The 19776-nt window shown below is 39.6% G+C and overlaps 1 protein-coding gene across 1 annotated transcript in view; it reads right to left on the bottom strand.

The window, feature by feature from the left end:
- Nucleotides 1-9218: 9218 nt before the first annotated feature.
- The window catches only part of LOC105473988 (insulin receptor substrate 1), a 62337-nt gene continuing 51779 nt past the window's right edge, over nucleotides 9219-19776 (bottom strand). The window contains exon 2 of the mRNA XM_011728314.3: nucleotides 9219-10273. The gene's annotated coding sequence lies outside the window, so the exon portion shown is untranslated. The remainder of the gene's footprint in view (nucleotides 10274-19776) is intronic.

Consider the following 19776-nt stretch of genomic DNA (forward strand, 5'->3'; position numbering starts at 1 on the left):
AGAAACACCCTGCTGATGTAAAAAAACAAAAAACAAAAAACAAAACACACACACACAAAAGTGCCCCTTTTAGACAAATCATTAACATTTCCTCCTTGAATTGTGCGTGTATATGAATGGGGTGTGTTTGTTGGTGTGTGTGTATGGGTGGAATGTGTTTGTGTGTGGCTGGCTGTATGTGTGGGTGGGTGGGGTGAGGGAGTGTGTGTGTGTGTGTGTGTATTTGGCTTCCGTTTTTTGTGAAAAGCAAATGAGAAGCAGCGTGTACCCATTAGGGTAGGAAAAAACTTTTAATTAAGAGGTGTGTGTTAAGAGGTTAATAAGAGACAGCCAAGGAGCGCTTCCATCCTGACTCAACCAGAAGCCTTCAGAAGTGCTGGAGAAGGAAGTTGGACTGAAGAGCGGGATCTGGGGAGGGGCACGACTTGTGTCTGGAGCATCAAAACTGAAAATCAAGAGATTCTCCATGGCGTTTTTTGTCAACCAAGTGACGTAAAGGTATGTCAGGATTTTAAAGGACATGGATTTCTTTTTCAGTTTCCATGTGTTCGGATTATTAATGAAACTAAGTTGGAATCCCACTTTCCAACTGGGTGGCCTTGGACAAGTCCCCTTCTAGACCTTAGGGTGTGATGAATGCATATTGGGATTTTATGATCAAAATGCCAAGGAAATGCCTTCCTAGTTTATCTATGACTCAGTTTAGAACAATGGTTCTTTTTTTTTAACCCGGTAATCCCCAAATATTTTATCCTCCTCTGATAGGTTACCGTGCACTGTCTTCCTGGACAGAATTCATGTTCCTGGAACTCATCTCTATTCTCAGCACTGCAGCTGATCCCCTAAGTTAGAAAAAGAGAATGGAAAAGACCTGCCTGTTTATTGTCCCTCCTATGGGGTGAGGTCCTGTCACTCTGGGTGCCGCAATTGGCTCTGAACTTCCTGTGGACCCTTGAGGAAACCCAATGTCTATTTGAAAAGCACCACTCTAACTGATTGCTGCCTCTTTTGCTTTTTATCTAGAAAAATTGAGGCATCAACAAAAAAGTATCATCCTAGCTCTCCTCTAATTCAGCTCAACTGTATTTACTTGCCCAGCTGTAAATGCTCTGGTGTTTGTAGATAAACGCTTTTAAGAAGTCCTTTTAGCACTTCAGCAATGAATTGCATAAGGAGTCAGAGGGGATCATGAACTCTGTCCAACAGCACTTGTAATTGCAGCAACAAAGCTCCAGCATCTTCCAGGATAGCTTTTTCAGCAGGTCCAGGAGAATTTCAGAAGCCCAGGGCAAGGGAGTTTGCCTCAGATCCCACTTCTATCTTGCAAACATCTATGGCAGGGGCCAGCAAACATTTTCTGTGAAGGGCCAAAGAGTATTTTACTTTTCAGGCCATTCAGTCTTTATTGCAACCACTCAGTTCTGCTGTCGTAGTGCCACGGGCAATATGTAAATGAATGAGTGCAGTTATGTTTCAATAAAACTTTATTTACAAAAACAGGCAGCAGGCTGGATTTGGCCTCAGGGTCCTAACAGGGAATTGATCTTTGATTTATAGACTGTGGAGTAGCAAGATTCAATGTGGGGATTCACTAAGATTCTCTTCCAACCGCCTTTGTATTTTTAAATAATATTTAATTGTTTTCTTTCTCCTGATAAAGAGATATGATTATTATAAACATTTACAGAAAAATAGAAAAGAAAAATTATCCACAATGCCATCAGACATACCACTTCTTAATATTTTGGAACAGAGCCTTCTATTTACATATATATATGCATATATATATATATATGCTTATTTTATAGTATTAGGAAAATTCTGTGTGATCCTGTATATATAAAAATTTGCCTAATACCCTTATTTTCATGCTACTTCCTACATAAGTTTAGACAAATTTTGCTAATTTTTTCTTTATGAGTTGTTTGCTTTTCAGGAGCAATGAGGAACTCCAGCTGTATCATTTCTTCTCTCACATTTACAATTATGGGACTTTAGTCCTTGAGATTTGGGGCAACTAACATAGAAATGGAAGCAGATAGGATATTGCCTAATGAACTCCAATAATGTGTTTCTCCAAGGTCAGGTGTAGAACGACCCCAGAGAGAAGGGAGAAGGGTGTGTGTGTGTGTGTGTGTGTGTGTGTGTTTTTGGGGAACCATTTATTGATATAGTTTCCTGTAGCCCTTGTTAAAGGTATTGTTTTATGCCCTGTTGAAACTCTGATGCAGGTGGTGTGCAGCTGAAGCTCTGAAAAACACTGAGTGTATATCAGAGAAGAGCTTCAATCACTCATTTGCTTCAGGTGAGGACTCATTCTCCAATTCAGATGATACTCAAGCATATGCCTCCCATTTTTCCCATTGCCAATCTTGGCCATTTTTCTAATCACTGATATCCCTAACAGATAATAGTAGAAGTTCTCATTTAAAAGGGTTTACGGGAGGTAATACATAAAACCTAATGTCTAAAACCACAGCTGTTAGGATTTCATGTGGCTTTCACATTTAACCTACAGTCCCGTGTGTTCCTAAAATAAAGCCAGATATTTCAATCCTGTTGCTGAAAAGAGGTGCACTTATTGGGAAAATCAGTAGGGAACCAGAAAATGACTTTTGACACAAATGATCTAAGCTAGACACCAAGACAAAGAATTGGAATAAATAGAATAAGCCCCTGTTACCTTGTAGGGTGAAAGTTATCAGTTGGACAGAGCTTTACTTTCAGGCTCATGTGAGATGATGTTTGCTCAGCGAATTTGCTACACAAGGCAGCTGGAGTAACAATGTTTTTAATTAATGGAAAATTATTTTTTAAGTACTTGGAAACCAGAGATTTGCAGTGAGAATATAAACCATCAAGAAGTCATCAGGCCAAGCACAGTGGCTCACGCCTGTAATCCCACCACTTTGGGAGGCTGGGGTCCTGTCCTTGAGTGGACTACTTAAGGTCAGGAGTTGAAAACCAGCCTGGCCAACACGGTGAAACCCTGTCTCTATTAAAAATATGAAAATTAGCTGGCATGTTGGCATGCACCTATAATCCCAGCTACTTGGGAGACCGAGGCAGGAGAATCTCTTGAACCCAGGAGGCAGAGGTTGCAGTAAGCTGAGATCCCATCACTGCACTCCAGCCTGGGCGACAGAGTGAGACTACGTCTAGAAAAAAAAACAAAAAAAGAAGTCCTCAGTGTGGAAAGCAGTTCCTCCCCTTAGCATCCTGTGACCACAGACTTACTCCTTATCTACCTCTGGGTTGCTGGGAAAATAAAGTAATTGATATAAATTCTAGTGGCTAGCCTACAATGAATGCAGAATGAACGTTGCCATTGTTTGTAATAGGATCAGTGAAGTAATTACAAATTTTCCTTGACCATTAATTCTCGAAGGCCTTTCACTGACGTTTTACTTGCTATTTTGTTTCTGTATGTATATAAAGGTAATAAGACAATTATGCTATAAATTGCACTATTAATTCTTTCCAACCAGACTTCCCTCAAATTAATACTAATTAGTGATGTTTACATATAATTTCAATAGGGATTAGAGTGATGTTTGCTTTGCAATATCACTGGGAGGGAAAAATCAGTGTTTAAGTATAAATGGAGGAAGATAATATAAAGTGAAGATCAAATAATGACTTCTAAGTATTTACTAGATCGTGTTGTGTGCTGCTTCCTCACAATAAAAATATCACTTACACTGGCAGACAGAAGGAAAATCCCTCTAGCCTGGTGCACCAAATAAGGGTGGAAAAGTCAATCTTTATACTCTCAGTGGCGCATCATGCTCATAAAAATTTTTGTAATATTATTACATTTTTTTAATTAAAATTTTTTTGAGATGGGGTCTTGCTCTGTGGCCCAGGTTGGAGTGTGGTGGTGTAATCATAGTTTGCTGCAGCCTCAACCTCAGAGGCTCAAGCAACCTTTCCACCTCAGCCTCCCAAGTATCTGGGACTGCAGGTGCACACCACATCTGGATAAATTTTTTAATTGTTTTTACTGATAGGGTCTCACATTTTTCTGCAGGCTGGTCCTGAACTTCTAGCCTCAAGTGATCCTCCTGTCTCAGCCTCCCGGATTATGGGTGTGAACCTCCTGAGATTATAGGTGTGAACCACCATGCCCAGCCTTAAATACTAAAGTGTCCATTAATGCGAGTTTGCCCTACAACATAGGACACATCAATCATCTTCTATTTTAAGTTGTTTAAGCAAGATAGCTCAGAGAAGCAGGGGAGGGCTTGACTGCTTCGATATTGGCAACATGATTTATTATTTTCAAAAATTATAGGTGTTATTATCCTTTCTAGTGGTGAAAGGACCCACTAAGCTCCAGTTGTACAGAAATCAGGATTTCCCAAACTTTCCAAGCGGAAGTCACCTGCTTAAAAGTACACATGCCTAGACCACTCCAGGGAATCAGGATCTCTAATAGCTGCTCTATTGTAATCTAACAAGTTTGGGTAACTCTTTCCAGCACTGGTTCTTAGCACTGACCACTTGCTAGGATCTGCTGGGAAGCATGAAAAACAGCAGCAGCAACAACAGTGATAATGGATGTCCAGGCCCCACCTCCGACCAATTCAGTCAGTATGCATCTCCTGAGTTGGACTGGCCATGGATGTGTTTTCTAAAGCCACTCAGATCATGCTAATATGCAGCCAGGCCTGAGAAACACCAGCTGCTTTGCCTCAGTACTCAGTGTCATCAGAACTAGCAGGACTGGCCTCTTCTGGGAGCTGGGTAGAAGTGCAGGATCTCAGGCCTGGCCCCAGGACCTGAGATGGCGATCTGCATTGGTTATTTTTGTGTTTTTTTTTTGTTGTTGTTGTTGTTGTTTTTTCCGAGATGGAGTCTCGCTCTTTCACCCAGGCTGGAGTGCAGTGGTGTGATCTCGGCTCACTGTAACCTCTGCCTCCCAGGTTCAAGCAATTCTCTGCCTCACCATCCCAAGTAGCTGGGATTACAGGCGCCTGCCACCATGCCGAGGTAATTTTTTTGTATTTTTAGTAGAGACAGGGTTTCACCATCTTGGCTAGGCTTGTCTTGAACTCCTGACCTCATGATCCACCCGCCTTGGTCTCCCAAAGTTCTGGGATTACAGGCGTGAGCCACTGCACCCGGCCGAACAAACTCTTTAAGAGATCTATGTGCACACTAAAGGTTCAAGTATGCATATCAAGGGAACAGAAACCTTTCCACCGCGAGGATGGATTTTTACTCCCCTCTCCCCCCTCCCTTTGCCAGCACACCATCAAAAGCAGCTTAAAATCTTGACTGAGGTTTTTTCTTTATACACTTGACCAATCGAAAGCCAACTGAAGAGTGGTAGGGTGAGGCCCATGTATCTGCTCCAAAATCATTTAGGAAAGTATGTTAAATAGCATACACTGCTCTTACCCAATCAAATGTCCCAGCCCAGCAACATTTAATTGGCAGTTTGTTTCACGTCCAGCAATCAAAGACATTAAGGACCACTAACATTTACATCCATGAATTCATTTAGACAGTTTTCTTTAATTGATGATGAAGACACTACAATTCTAAGTACCAGACAGAATCAGGAAAAAAAATTGAAAATAAGCATAACACTATAAAGAAAACTTGGAAAAGTGAAACACTTCTAAATAAAAAATATATACCTGGCCTGGTACCCATTACATATATACATAATACATGTTATACACATATATACAGTAAATGTTTTGGTAGCAATACAGACCATGCATTGGTCTTTGTGTACACAGATGAAGTAGCACCGGGGACAGCACCACTATCTTAAGAAGATAAACCAAACTACACATACATTAAATGAAAATACATATGTGTTTAATTTGGCCCACCCTGTAGCCCAGAGGTGTAAGGAAAGTACTTTGCAAGAAAAAATTGTTTTGGGAACTACATTCTTAAGCCAATGGCGAAGTTCTAAAAAGAAAAAAAAAAAAAAAAACCTACAAATGTCTATGCAAATATGGACAAGTTTTCCTGTTTACTGAATTTGTCCTATCCTATGGCATGCTGGTTAACAGCATAAGCAAAGAGAGATTTAAATGCCAGGTGAATGGCAGAAGTCTAAAACACCAGATCTTTTTGGTGTATCCATCACAAATCGCAAGTCATTCACAAACTAGAAAAGAAAGATAACTCTCCACGTAAGTCATGTGTTTCCTAATCATATTAGCTAATTATAAGCTCTTTATTCATAATAAATTTCTCAAGGAGGGTTAAGCACCTCCAATATCATTCCACCTCCTCCCTGCACTTAATGTGATGCTCTGTTTACAAGCAGTGGGAGACACACAACAGGCTACACTTTCTCTACCCGTACTTAGAAGACAGACTTACAGAACTATGGAAGGACTACGAAGATCTTCTGTGGCACTGCCTCGGAAATGACCCACGGCACCAGTGTTTATCCTCGGTGTTCTACTGACTATGAGGCTGTTTTTGTTATCCATAACTGAGCTCACATTCTGGAGGTGTTTTAGTCTTGGCAAGGTCGTATTTCCTCACATTCCTAGAAGAGCATGCTTCTTCCTCTCAAGTTTCTCACAAGCCTATACATATATATACATATATAGATGTATATATACATATACATATACATCTATATATCTAGTGTGTGTGTATATATATATCTATATACACACACCCCACACACACGTCACATACACACACACACGTCATATATACACACACACACACACACACACACACACACAACATTACCTCCAACATTCATCATTCATGGTATCCTAGGAACATTAACTCCCATGTCAAGTCATTGCAAAGAAGAAATTTCATATTGGCTTCCACCCATTCTCCTTCCTATTCCTACCAAAAGGGTCCTGTCTCTCACCAGTCAAGGTCTTGATTCACAGTGTCTGGATTCAGGGCCTCCTTGTGTGATGGACTGACCTACAGAGCGCTCTGCAAAAGCAGCATGAGACCAAATATAGGATCACTGTCACCAGCAGTTGGAAGACTGCCCATGGATACTATTTTTCATGGCTCTCATTGTCAGTGGATGGTGAAACCCTTCCCCCCGCCGCCGCCCTTTTTTTAACCACCTGCAGTAAATAAAATTAAAGTTTCCGACTTTGTGGTATATTGCATTCAGGATGCAAGACTGAATAAAACAGGGCTTCAGTATTGTAAAATACTGTTTCTTACCATACAGAAAAATTGTTTCTTAATACTTCCAATGTCTCAAATTTAAATGATCGCTAGAAGACAAAAGCCAGAGAAGGAAAGGTTAAAAATCTCTACTTCTGGCTAGATGATTTTTAGTAGATCCATTTTTGCAGTCACTAGATTAGTCAAGAGAGTCCTTGACCTTTGAAAGTCAGCAAGAAATAGCCACAAATGTAACATCAGTACTGATTTGTCATTATTGACTCAGGTGGTTGATCATTAATGGATTCTCTTCACTTCTAGCTGGTTCTAGGGCCATTCTTTTGCCCAGAATGAAGATATCATCAAAGTCATGAAACATATTTGTTCTTTTCACAAAAGAGGATTTTAAAACTCTGCCTAAGTCTCTAAGGAAGAACGCTGTGAGAGGTTGGTGTCAGGAGGAAAAACCCACTAACTTCTAGGTTAACCAGAGGCCACTAGAAGCCTCAATAATGAAAGCCCTTGGCTGGCGTACAAATCCTTTGAAATGGATAAAAGCCAACTCTCCTCAATGGGAACTGAACACAAGGACTTAGCAGCTGACGTTGCTCAAAGGAAACCCTTCGTGTTGCCAGAGCATGAATTTTTGGTTTGAGTACCAGCAACTTCCAGTTTTAAATTGGTAGTTTGATGCCACCATCAAAACCAGCTCAGGCACCACTAGAAGCAGCTTAAGTAAGAATTTCTACCTTTATGCTATTTGACTCAAAAAGTCAGAGAAATAGAAACCAAGAGATAGATTTTTCCAGTCTGTTCATTTCTGCTCTCATCCAAAACATGTTGATAATTCCACATGCAGAGGTATCTCGGTAACACATATTCAAAGTGTAGGTTCCTTGAGAAATAATAACCAGCTTTACAGAAAAAATGGTTGGGAGTGACTTTGTTCATTGATTTCTCTTTAACTATTTCAGTCCTCAAAGGAAAAGAGCAGGGCAGCTTGCTCTCTTCTTCCACTAGCAAGAGTATGAATCAGAATGCTTGAAAATATGAAAAGTTAGTTTGACTAAGAAAGTCTTTTTTACAAAAGTGAAAAACAACTTTCATATCAGATTTTCAAAATGGGTAGTCCTCTCTACTAATAGGAAATGATGTAATTCTGCAAGTTCCTTGAAAACAATGGATTCTTATGACTCTAGACCCTATTTATCTTAGAAATTGATGAGCATGCAAATGATTAAAATCTGCAACAATGAACATTGCACAACAGTCTGTGAGGTACATGCCATCTGGTTGAATGAACAGTAACACGGGCCTCAGCAGTGTGAGGGGTTCCATTTATCTCTGCTCCCTTTTGAGTAGAGCTGGGGTCCCCAAACAGTTCATCAGGAGGCAGCAGCCACCACAATGCCCTCCAACCCTGGCACCTACTTTGTAGTCCCCACTCCCACCCAGGGAGCTTAGGCGTTCAGAGAAATAAAATGTTGCTCCTTCCAACAGTAGGGCTGGGAATTCCTGAGAGAGAGATAGAGGCTCCCACAGACTCAGAAGGAGCCTGATATGTGCATTAATTCATTTAACCTTTCGGAAGTTTCCTGGTAAAAAAGATTTAAAAATCTGTCGGCAATATCTTTAAATGCATTCATTGCCATTTCTTTTTCACATGGAAAAAATTCCAAGACGTGCATACTTTCCAAACAAGAAAAGAATTAACATTTTCACTGCTGGCTAGATGTTTCAGTAGCAGATCATTAAGCTTTTATGTGCTCTCTGTATACTGTGTTTTATTAACTAATCACTAATAGGCCAGCACCCACCAAGGCAAATGGGCCAATTACATTCAGTTAAATAATGTAACACTGGAAGTTCTCAAAAAATACGAGATAAGGTAAGGGTCTTAGGGAAAGTGACACGTAGCCCTGGTCATAATGCAAAACACTTTCTGGAATTTTAATTTCTGGTTAGCAAGACCTCACTTGTCTTATCATCTTTCTCAAGACAATGCAGGAAATGAAATATATCATGTGTGCACAGAAAAAAAATGGTGGGAATAGAGCAGAAACTTACAGAAGTGGTGGGGGGAGGAAGAGAAGAAAAGATCAACAGTATCTAGTTTATTATGAATAGAAAGACATTTCCAGAATTTACAAACACTCACATTGTTCATTCCAAAGACAGTTTTCGATTTGAAGGAATCACCCATCTCCTTCTCTTTACAATATATACAATGGAAGACTTTGATTTCCTCTTCTTATAATTTTGCTTCCATTCAATTGCCAATTTTAAGCTGACACTTAAAAACACCCAGTCAAATATATCCTTCTTCAGTTTAATTAACATGGCCTATTGTCTTATAGGAAAAAATACAAAATTAAGAGTACTTCTTATAAGGAACTCAGCTCAACATCAGATTTATATTACAAGAGATAGTATCAGCAAATATAACTATACAATTGAGGACCATCTATGGCACTATGATTCTTATATTATTTTTTCTGAATTACAATCTTAAAAACAAGGATCATACCCTATTCTACTCTTTTAAGCCTTGTTTTAAGCATTTGCTCCACTCTTTACAACAGAACATTGTATATCTCCGTCCCACATCCAAAAAAAAGATGTGCTGTAAGAGAAGTTACATTTTCATTAAAAAATTACACATATAAATCAAAACCTATGTTAAATATTTAATACTCTCTCCACCCAACGTGAATAGTTTTGTATGAAATAATTTACAATGATGCTTTGTCGTACACAGTTTCAGCAGCAGATGAAATGGATCTTGTAAATGCATTGACAGTAAACCCATTCTCTCATGACACGGTGGTGGGCACATCAGCTCACTGTAGCCAGCTAAGTCCTTAAGGTTGAAGATGAAGTTTATGCAGACTCCTTGTTCTGGTGTCACAGTGCTTTTTTTTTTTTCTTTTCTTTTCTTTTTTTTTTTTTTTTTTTTTTGCTTGGCACAATATAGAACGTGCAGTTCAGTCAATAAAATCCTGAGGATTGGATAAAGTAAACAAACTGAAATGGATGCATCGTACCATCTACTGATGAGGAAGATATGAGGTCCTAGTTGTGAATCATGAAATATTTAGAGTCTGGGTACCCATGAGTTAGAGGAGGATTTGCTGAGGTCATTTAGGTCTTCATTCTGAAAAGAAAAATGAAAGAATTCATCACCACAGGCATCTCAAACTGCACAATCACTATTTCAGAACCTTTCTTTTACAAGGAGCAGTGTCATATAAACTGAAATTACAGGAACAAATAGTACTGTCCACCTAAATACAATCAACAAACTGTATTAACTTTTTATTTATTTCAAAATGCAAGAGTCTAAAGAAATCACTAACTAAAAGTCATCAATGTGGAATCTGTAAACCAATCAACATGAGCTGGATGTTTCAGAGGTTTAACAAAGGAAAAACAGAAAATTCTTTGGTGTTGTGATGGAAGCAAAAACATACATTATAGTTGCTATGTAAAATGACCATCCAGTATGAGCGGGTTGTAGTCAGTCTGTGTTCCATCTCCCTCTGGTTAAAAGTCAGCTGCAGAGTTGCAGAGCTTCACATGACAGAATCGGAAATCAATTTTTAATGTGCACAAACATTGTTTGACATGAGAATTTTAGATGCAAAGGGAGACCTAAGCAAAACAGACCTACTTAATCATTAAATAAGAAAACAAAAGGATTCAGATTTACGTCTAATAGAAATAAGTTATTTAGGCAGAAGCACAGCATTTCTTCTTCGCAAGTCAAGAAGGTAAATTTTAAAGGGGCACTATCCATGATTCCCCTTCAGAGTGAAGACTCTTTTCAACCTCATAGAGCATCTTTTACTCAAGGATTACATTACATAGTCTTTTAGAGGCCCTTATTTTTCATGCATTCAAAACTTATCTATAAATATCAGTATCTATAGAGTGCACCAAAGGGTATTTAGCAGAGAGTAAATAAGAAATACTTGTTGAATGAGTACATGGTTGCACTAAATACTAGGAATTGTAGAGAGTTGAATTCTGTCGGAAACTCTGCCTTTTAGTAATTCTAGAAAGGAAGGCAAGTTCTGTTCATAAGTACATGGCATGTGAAGTAGACATCAGTACATGCTATGATACACGCATGGGGGCAATAGCTCTAGACACGTGGAGGACGGAAAGAATCCTCCCAGCTGGGGGTGTAAGGGAAGCACCTCACTGACACACCTGGCTTGGTTTTGGAAGAAAAAGAATAATTTGGGGAGGTAGAAACAGGGATTGTGTCTATGTTGCTTCAGTGTTGCAGTCCCAGAACGTAACACAAGGCTTGCCACATAGCGGCGCTTAATAAATAGGAGTAAAATACATGAAAAGGAAAAGGACACTTCCCATTGAGAACATATGACAAGGTCCTACGGGGTGAGATCGCAGCCGTGAGCAGGCTCAAGTAGAGGAAGTGGCTTCTCTGGACCCCAAGATATCTAAGGAGGGATAGAAGGAATTAAGTCTACGAATGTAGGTTGAGGTAGATGGTGAAGAACCTTGAATGACAAGCTAAGAGGTCTTTATCTAATTATAGAGACAACAAGGACATGCTACACTGACATATGGTCAAGATGTAGCAGTAATAATCCACATCACCTACAAGGATAGTGACAACTTCCAAAATACACAAAACATAAGTGTGGACCAATATATTAGGTTGGTGCAAAAGTATTTGTGGTTTTTGTCATAAATGAAATTACAAAACCCACAATTACTTTTGGACCAACCTAGTATCTTTTTTCCTCTGTCTCCTCTTGAAGGGAATGATCATGGCTGGGATCAGTCACCATTCATTACGCAATGGTTTTCTGATAAGTCAAAGTTTACCAAATGAGGACTCTAGTTTTAGGAGATTTCTGTTTATTTTTAAATATTAACTCTGCCTCTAAAAGACAGGTAAACAAACTATTTTTTTAACTGACTAATGAAGACTTGGCATGACGATCCCAATGTAAAAACAAACAAAAAATGAAAGCATTCCAAGTTTGCCCCTTTAATTGCCAGAGAAACAGGATTTACTCTGTGTGGTGTCTACAAATGAAAGGAAAGCCCATCCCTTCACAAGCCATTGGTATGCTAGGAAACTCACCACAACAAGCTCCAGATCTCTTACTTACTGTCAAGCTTCTCCTGAATGCATATAGGAATGTTCCCACTAGAATTTCTAGATTAGCGCTTAACAGAGCTTCACAGCTCTGGGCCTCTAATTAGGCAGGAAGGCCACACTTTATTAAAGGACTTGTGACAAACAATCAAACTGCTGAATATAAAATGGGGGAAAAGCAAAGGGCATATGGTATGTTTTTCATTTCCTATCTGGCTCTTCTCCAGGAGGGGTGGGTGAACAGCTTTGTACAGGAACACACTGTACCCTCTTTTATCATCACATGTACCAACCTGCATGGATGCATAAGGACAGAAACCCGGGGCCCTTTGAGGAGAGGGAAAAAAATGTGGCTTCACTGGGTGCTGAAATCTATTGCTTTGGGCCACTTGGAAATGATCCCTGTCATTATCCACAAGTATGTTCAAAGGGCAGGGAATAAAAGGACGTATCAGGTCCACTGATACCTTCCTTCCAAAGTCTTACTTAGCACACTACTTTTCAAAGTCCCTTATCTGAAGTCCTGATCAACACTTGTCTCAGCCACAAGTGCTGCCCGTTGGTGGCATTCAACATCAGAGACTATGAAAAAGTGAAAGTAAGTGGTAAACAGTGTGAGGCAATGCTGACGAGGGGGTGGCAATGGGAACAGGCAGTAGAGACCTGGACAAACATAAAGGGAAAGTCTGAAGTTCACACCTGTTTGTCTTTGTACAGGACATGTGTATCTGTGTATGCACATAAAGTTTAGCTACATGGACATCTTTCAGTGAGAATTGTCCTCACAACAGCCACCTTGGGGGCTGCGTACTTATTCCAGTCATGCAGCCATTGTTTGCAGCATTTTTGGAATGCCTGCTCAGCCTTGGGCATATTCTTTTGAATAGTCTCTATAGTAGCCAGTCTTAGCCCTCTGAGAACATGTTTGATCTTTGGAGACGGCCAAAAAGCTTCAAGAGCCAAATATGGTGAATAATGGGACTGACTAAGCTGGGTAATAGTTCCCAGTGAGGTATTATCTAAAGCCAAAGAGCTCCGAGACTGAAGTTCCAAAAGCAGAGTTGTATACAACACTTGCTCTGATGAGTTGGTTGGTAAGGAAGTCTCCTCACTTTAGAGACAGACCTCAACACAAGCTTAATGAGACTAAAGTTCATCTGTCTGTATCTCCCTAGCTCCACACACTCACAATCAAGCAAGGCTGAACTTGAATAAAGCAACTCACTCAAAAAAGGCAAACATTTGCGTAACTTAATATATTTTTAAAAAAGAAAAACAGCAATGCCCATACTAGGGTATCGCAGTCCGTCATTCAATGCAGTAAGCATAAATACAACGATAAAGACTGGAATAAGCAGGGAAAAGGCCCGCATAGCCATACATGTTTAATACACTTTATATATACACCACTTGCATTGACTGAAGGGAGACAATTGACTGACCAGAGGTAGCAAATATTGCTACAAAGTTTTACAAATGCAAAAATTCATTTCTAACACACAGAAACTGGAAAAAAAAAAAAAGGCAAAACATTTCCTTAACAGAAGACACTGCAAATATCAAGTGGTGATGTTCCTACAATACATTCTCTCTGGTTACATCATTGGGGAATAACTTCTGAAGGCAGAAATACAATGCACCTGTCATGAGATTTAGTAGCAGGAAATTACATTTTGACAAAATTTCATCACCACATCAGTATCTACTATGCCCCTCTGCGTGTCTATTCTCGTAAGATAAAACCCACCTAATCCTGTTGCCAGTAATGAAAAATGTAATTTTTAAAGCATTATCAAATAAGTCAACACTTAAGCAATGCGACTTGAGACCTATGGATTATTGCATTATTGCGTCTAGTAGGAATTTACATCTTCTGGGGTCTACCGACTTAAACTATGCCTACAATAGCTGAAAAACAAATAGAGGCTTTGCTTCCTTTTCCATTGTCTCAGCTTACTGATCGTTTTACTGGGAAAGCAGCTGGAAACAGCACGAGGGTATAAGTATGATGGAAAGGTCTGTACACTTTCGGCAATGCGTTCTTGGTCAAAACAATTGACAAATGTTTTTATCCTGTATTCATATGTTTTGAAACTTCTTGCCAATATGTTAAATCAAGTGCAATATAGTAATAAAAACCTAGTTGGAGCATTGCTAGTCATTTCTACTTTTACTAGGGAAATAAGAGTAAAATATTTTAAGTTTCTTGGCTACTGTCATATACTAAGTTGTTAGAAAGTAACTCTTCCTTATCCAACTGTGCTTTAAAAAAATGACTGTAGTGATGACTTTTTTTTCAATAGAGGTCATTGTTTGAAATCTTATATTGTAGACGGAAGTAGAAAATTCATATAAATTAAATTCCTGCACTTAAAGAAATGAATCAAAACAGCATATTTTGCTTTCAGTTAACACAAACAGCTGTGTTTTTTTAATGTATCTTGAATATAATACAGAAAATGTATAAAATACAGGAAGATGTAAAGAAGGAATAAACATGACTTATATTCCCCGCCACCAGGAAAACCACTACTCAGCTGTGGTTGTAATTCCACAATCCACTTAAAGGATATGAACTTTTAATATGCTACATTTAATGTCCCCCAAAAAAGTCTAAGTAGGAGAGGAAAATACTGTTTTAATCATACTTCGATCTTTCCCATTCTTAAAAATCCACGATGAGAAATTTTTTTGAAATGTTATCCAACTTTTTAAAGCCTCCTGGTATTCCATCCCTTCCCCATCATCCCAATGCATTGTACAATATGGGGAGAGTAGGAATTTGAAAGTAGAAAAATCTTCTGGCTCCATGGCTTTAGTTTCCAAAAGCCTCAGTATTTAAGGGAATGGCACAGGCAAAATATTTGGAAGAGCCAGGAGAGCAGAAGGATTCCTCTCAGGTTAGAAAAGATTCCCTTCATGAGAGCAGAGGGGTCAGTGGGTAGCTCTGTACCTTGCAAGATTCTGACAGTGATGCCTGTGACCTCTCTCTATTCCGTCTTCCCCCGTCTGTTGATTTCTTATTTCACACAATTACATTAAACTGCATACCCTTCCCTCCTACCACAATTCACTTCTTCAGTTACCTCACTGCCAATACACTTAATTCACAGTATCACTAACTGGAAGCAAATCATGTCTTCTAGAATGCTTATTAATAAAGCACCTTACAACACACACATTCAGCATACCTGAATCTGGCAAATGAGCCCAGTAAACACACACACACACACACACACACACACACACACACACACACACACACACACATATTATCAGCAGTCTCAAATACCTTTATAGTTCTGGTAATAGATGGGTGTTCCTCATTCAAATTCATACCTCGATAAAATCCCACTATAAAATCTCAGATGAATAGAAACAACCACTGACCTATGGACAGACTGTGAAACACTTATTAAAGGAATTTCCCAGCTTAAAGCCTTGGTTCTAACATTTGAGTTAGTAGCATAGGAGTAAGCTGCATTCTCCTGGTCCAGCGCTATTAGCTATGGTCATATTGCTGACACAAAAAAGAAGAGCTAAATCCAGAGAGCCTCTAAAGTCTGGGACATGGGATAATCTCTCTGTTCTTTACAAGGGACAGGTGGGAGGTATGGGGGCAAGCTGAAGCTTGGAAAAGGAGAAAACTAACCAGTGAATTCTCAGTTCTCAACTCTAAAGCCTTCAGATCATACTCACACACATCAAGTGAAGATTGAGCTAAAGTTAGAGGTAAGACCAACATGTTTGCTACTTGGATGTTGAAAGGAGAAAGCCATTTTAGTTAAAGAAAGGAAACCAACTTCTTTTAAAATAGGCCAGGATTGAGCTGGAAAGACTTGGTTTTGTGGTCTTAAATGGCAAAGGCTAAGCCAACCAGCCAAGTCAGTGCTTTAATGGAGCTGCTTAAATAGCACTTTTGCCTGGTGCAAGTCACATGGGAGAGGGCTGGTGAAAATAGCAAGGTTGCTGGCCAGACCTTCCAGTGTGCAGGGTTGCCAAGGAAGAAAATTCAGGGAGAGTTGCCAACATGTGAGAGGCCATCTCGCTCCAGTTCCCCTTTTGTCCCAGTGAAAGAGCTTCTGGCAGGGCTGGTGACTTCAGGAGACCACCAATGAAGAAAGGCACACGCATTACAAAAAAAAAAAAAAAAAAAAAAAGACCAAAAGGCGACCATCAAGTCTGTTGGCTCTGGCTGAGGCTACCGGGCTGAATTCTGTCAGTCCCGTGAATTTCTCCTTCCCCAGCTACTAAAGGCAGAAGGAGATTCTGGAAACTTTTCAGGATGGTTAGGAATTTGTGGAGAAGACAGACTAAAACAACATTTAATTCTCAGTAATTAAAAGTAGTCTGTCAATGATATATTAAGGACATCTGAATAAATACTAATACATCTTTTAAGCCAAAGAATATCCACTTCCGTTATTTCCCATTCTTTTTATTAACAGGAAGCATGCTGATAAAGAAAATGAGGTTAAGACCATAACAGCTCCTCCCCTCAAATGTAAATCAAAATGTTTCCAATCTCCCTTTTACCAATACTATAGTTTGTCCTATGTACATGACAGATTCAAGGTAAAAGGACTCAGGAAAAAAAACAAAAAACAAAAAATCCCTCTTCATTTCCAGTCAGACCACATGTACTCTCAGGCAAGAAGATTTAATTTTTTTTTTTTTTTTTTTTTTTTTTTTGAGACAGAGTCTCACTCTGTCACCCAGGCAGGAGTGCAATGGTGCTATCTCGGCTCACTGCAACCTCCCCCTCCTGGGTTCAAGCAATTCTCCTGCCTCAGCCTCCTGAGTAGCTGGGATTACAGGTGCACACCACCACATGTGGCTAATTTTGGTATCTTTAGTAAAGACGGGTTTCACCATGTTGGCCAGGCTGGTCTCGAACTCCCAACCTCAGGTGATCCACCCACCTTGGCCTCTCAAAGTGCTGGGATTACAGGTGTGGGCCACCGCGCCCAGTCAGGAAGCTTTAATTTTAACAGAGTTCAACCAAAATAAACCTGTTACGAAAAGACATAAAGGTAATATGGCAGAACAGTCCCTACCAAGTGAGAATGTCATACTAATGTCTTCCTTCTGCTTTCATGAGCACTATTTCTGCAGCGTCTTTTCACTCACAGAAATTGCATTTCAGTTCTGAGGTTTCTATTGTAATTTCACATCACTTTTGGGTTTTGGGTTTTGTTTGTAATCGTCAGATTACAGGATACAGGTTTTATAGGTCTGGCTTTGATACAAACCAGTAGACTTACATTACAATCACAACTTCATTTAGTGTATGGATGGTGAAAATTGTGTGCAATACTGTTTCTATAATTAGACAAAAGGGAATTAGGCAGACCTTATTTTCACTGCCTTTACTTTTTGTTAAAAACTAATAGGTATCTCATTCTTTGCCCTCTCCCTGGAGTCCATTTGCTTCAAGAAAGCAAGCGTCTGATTTTACATTTGAGTAACTGTCTGACTACCCAATTGTTTCTCAACCATCATCAGTTTTTCCATAACAGCCCAGGAATCAGGCACGGAACAAGCATTTGCATAGACATCCCTGGTCTGCAGCGAACTGAGGTAAGAATCATTAACACCACTGACATCACTTTTGGCAGCTAGAGAAGTGGGAAAACCTGTGTTTAATCTATTTCCTACTCACCGCAAGTTTTAGCTGGAGTCCCCGATAGTATGGGTTGTGGTTGACTTTATGGAAGAACTTGGTCATGTAAGAAAAATCTACTGAATTGACCAAGCATCTTCCAAAACAAGCATGAGGTACCTCAGCTGTGGCGCCATGATCTTCCCATAGGTTTTTCTGATTCCTAAACAGGCCTAACACAGGACAATGCCACTCCCACTAGTTCCTAATAGGGGCAGGCTCAAGCTCAGTAGGTTTTCCCTACAACATACATCTAAGGCAGGGGTCCTCAGTTCCCAGGCTGTGGACCAGTAGAGATCCATGGCCTGGTAGGAACCAGGCTCCACAGCAAGAGGTGAATGGTGGATGAGCATAACCACCTGAACGCTGCTTCCTGTCAGATCAGCAGCGGCATTAGATTCTCACAGGAGTGTGACCCCTATCATGAACCATGTATGCAAGGGATCTAGGTTGCATATGCTCCTTATGAGAAAAGAATGCCTGATGAAACCACTCATCCCCCCACCCCCAGCCATGGAAAAACTGTCTTCCATGAAACCTGTCCCTGGTGCCAAAAAGGTTGGAGACCCCTGATCTAAGGAACCTCTCCAGGAAGCCATCATCTTACAGAAGCAAAAAAGGTTTAGCCGTTGTTTTCCTTTTTGCTTTGAGGAAAATATCAGGGGGAAAATGTTGAGAAGAATTTGATCTGGGATTCTTTGAAGTGAACTGTTCTTTAAAAAAAAAGAAACAAAGTGGTCTAACTCTTGAAGAAGCACTCCCTCTCTGAAACCAATTGAAACTGATTATAATACAAGTATATGGCAGCATATTTCAAATGTATTTGACCCACAATTCTCATTTGCTTTACCTGAAGAATATTTGTTATGGAAATGCAAGTCCTAAAGATTTCTGGGCTATGATAGTAATTCTTAAACAAAAGTCAATGTAAAAGGAGCAAGGAAAAGCATACCATTCATCTTAGATTTCGGAAGGCCACACATAGGCAGGAACCATATTAATGAGCCTGATGAATTCAAGAGAAAGCTATGAACTGTTGCTTACAGTAAAGCAATAATGCAATAAATGTGTGTTTCCCCGGAGTTGCCTCTTTCTGAGTGACAAGTGAGTAACCTGCATGCGATTTTGAATTAAAAAATGTACTTCAGGGAATTCAACCCCAAAAAAGGTTATTTTCAGAATGAAGACGGAGCTATTACATGGCTGTCATGCTTTTTAAAGACTGATAATTTTGTTTAAGTCAAACCTTATTTCTGAATTAAAATTTGAAAGGAAACTAAGACAAGTTCCATTATCCCATCTCTCATTGTTCTTTTCTCTGTGATTTCAGGCAAGTGGCTCACCCTCCAAAATCCCAGATGTTTTCATCTCTAACACTGGAGAGCATTGCCCATCTCACAGGGTTATCATTGAGATTAAATGAGATAATACATGACATTTTCTTATCATTGTGCCTGACACATAATAAGCCTTCAATCATTAGCTCTTAGTGTAACCACTGTTATGAAGAACTAGAAACCCTTGGATCCCACATCTTTTCCTGATACCTGAAAACACACCAGCCAAAAACACTGTGGTGGAACTAGCAAGCATGGATGACTCCACCAACCAAATGCTAGGCAAGGACTGAATCTGAAGCCAAAATTAGGATGCAACTTGCGAAGAGAGGACAAAGTTATTTCAGAAAGGAGGAATGGGAAAATGCCAGAACAAAAAGAAAAAGTCAAAGTCACAGTAGTAGTAAGGCTAAAGATATGATTTGTAATACAGTGTTATACAAGGACCTGTCTACCTACACAGGCAAGAGTACAAATTCAGTATCAAGACAATAGCAGTCACCTACAACGGGGAAGATCTCAAA

Source organism: Macaca nemestrina, chromosome 11 (assembly GCF_043159975.1).
Source record: "Macaca nemestrina isolate mMacNem1 chromosome 11, mMacNem.hap1, whole genome shotgun sequence".
Classification (NCBI taxonomy): domain Eukaryota; kingdom Metazoa; phylum Chordata; class Mammalia; order Primates; family Cercopithecidae; genus Macaca; species Macaca nemestrina.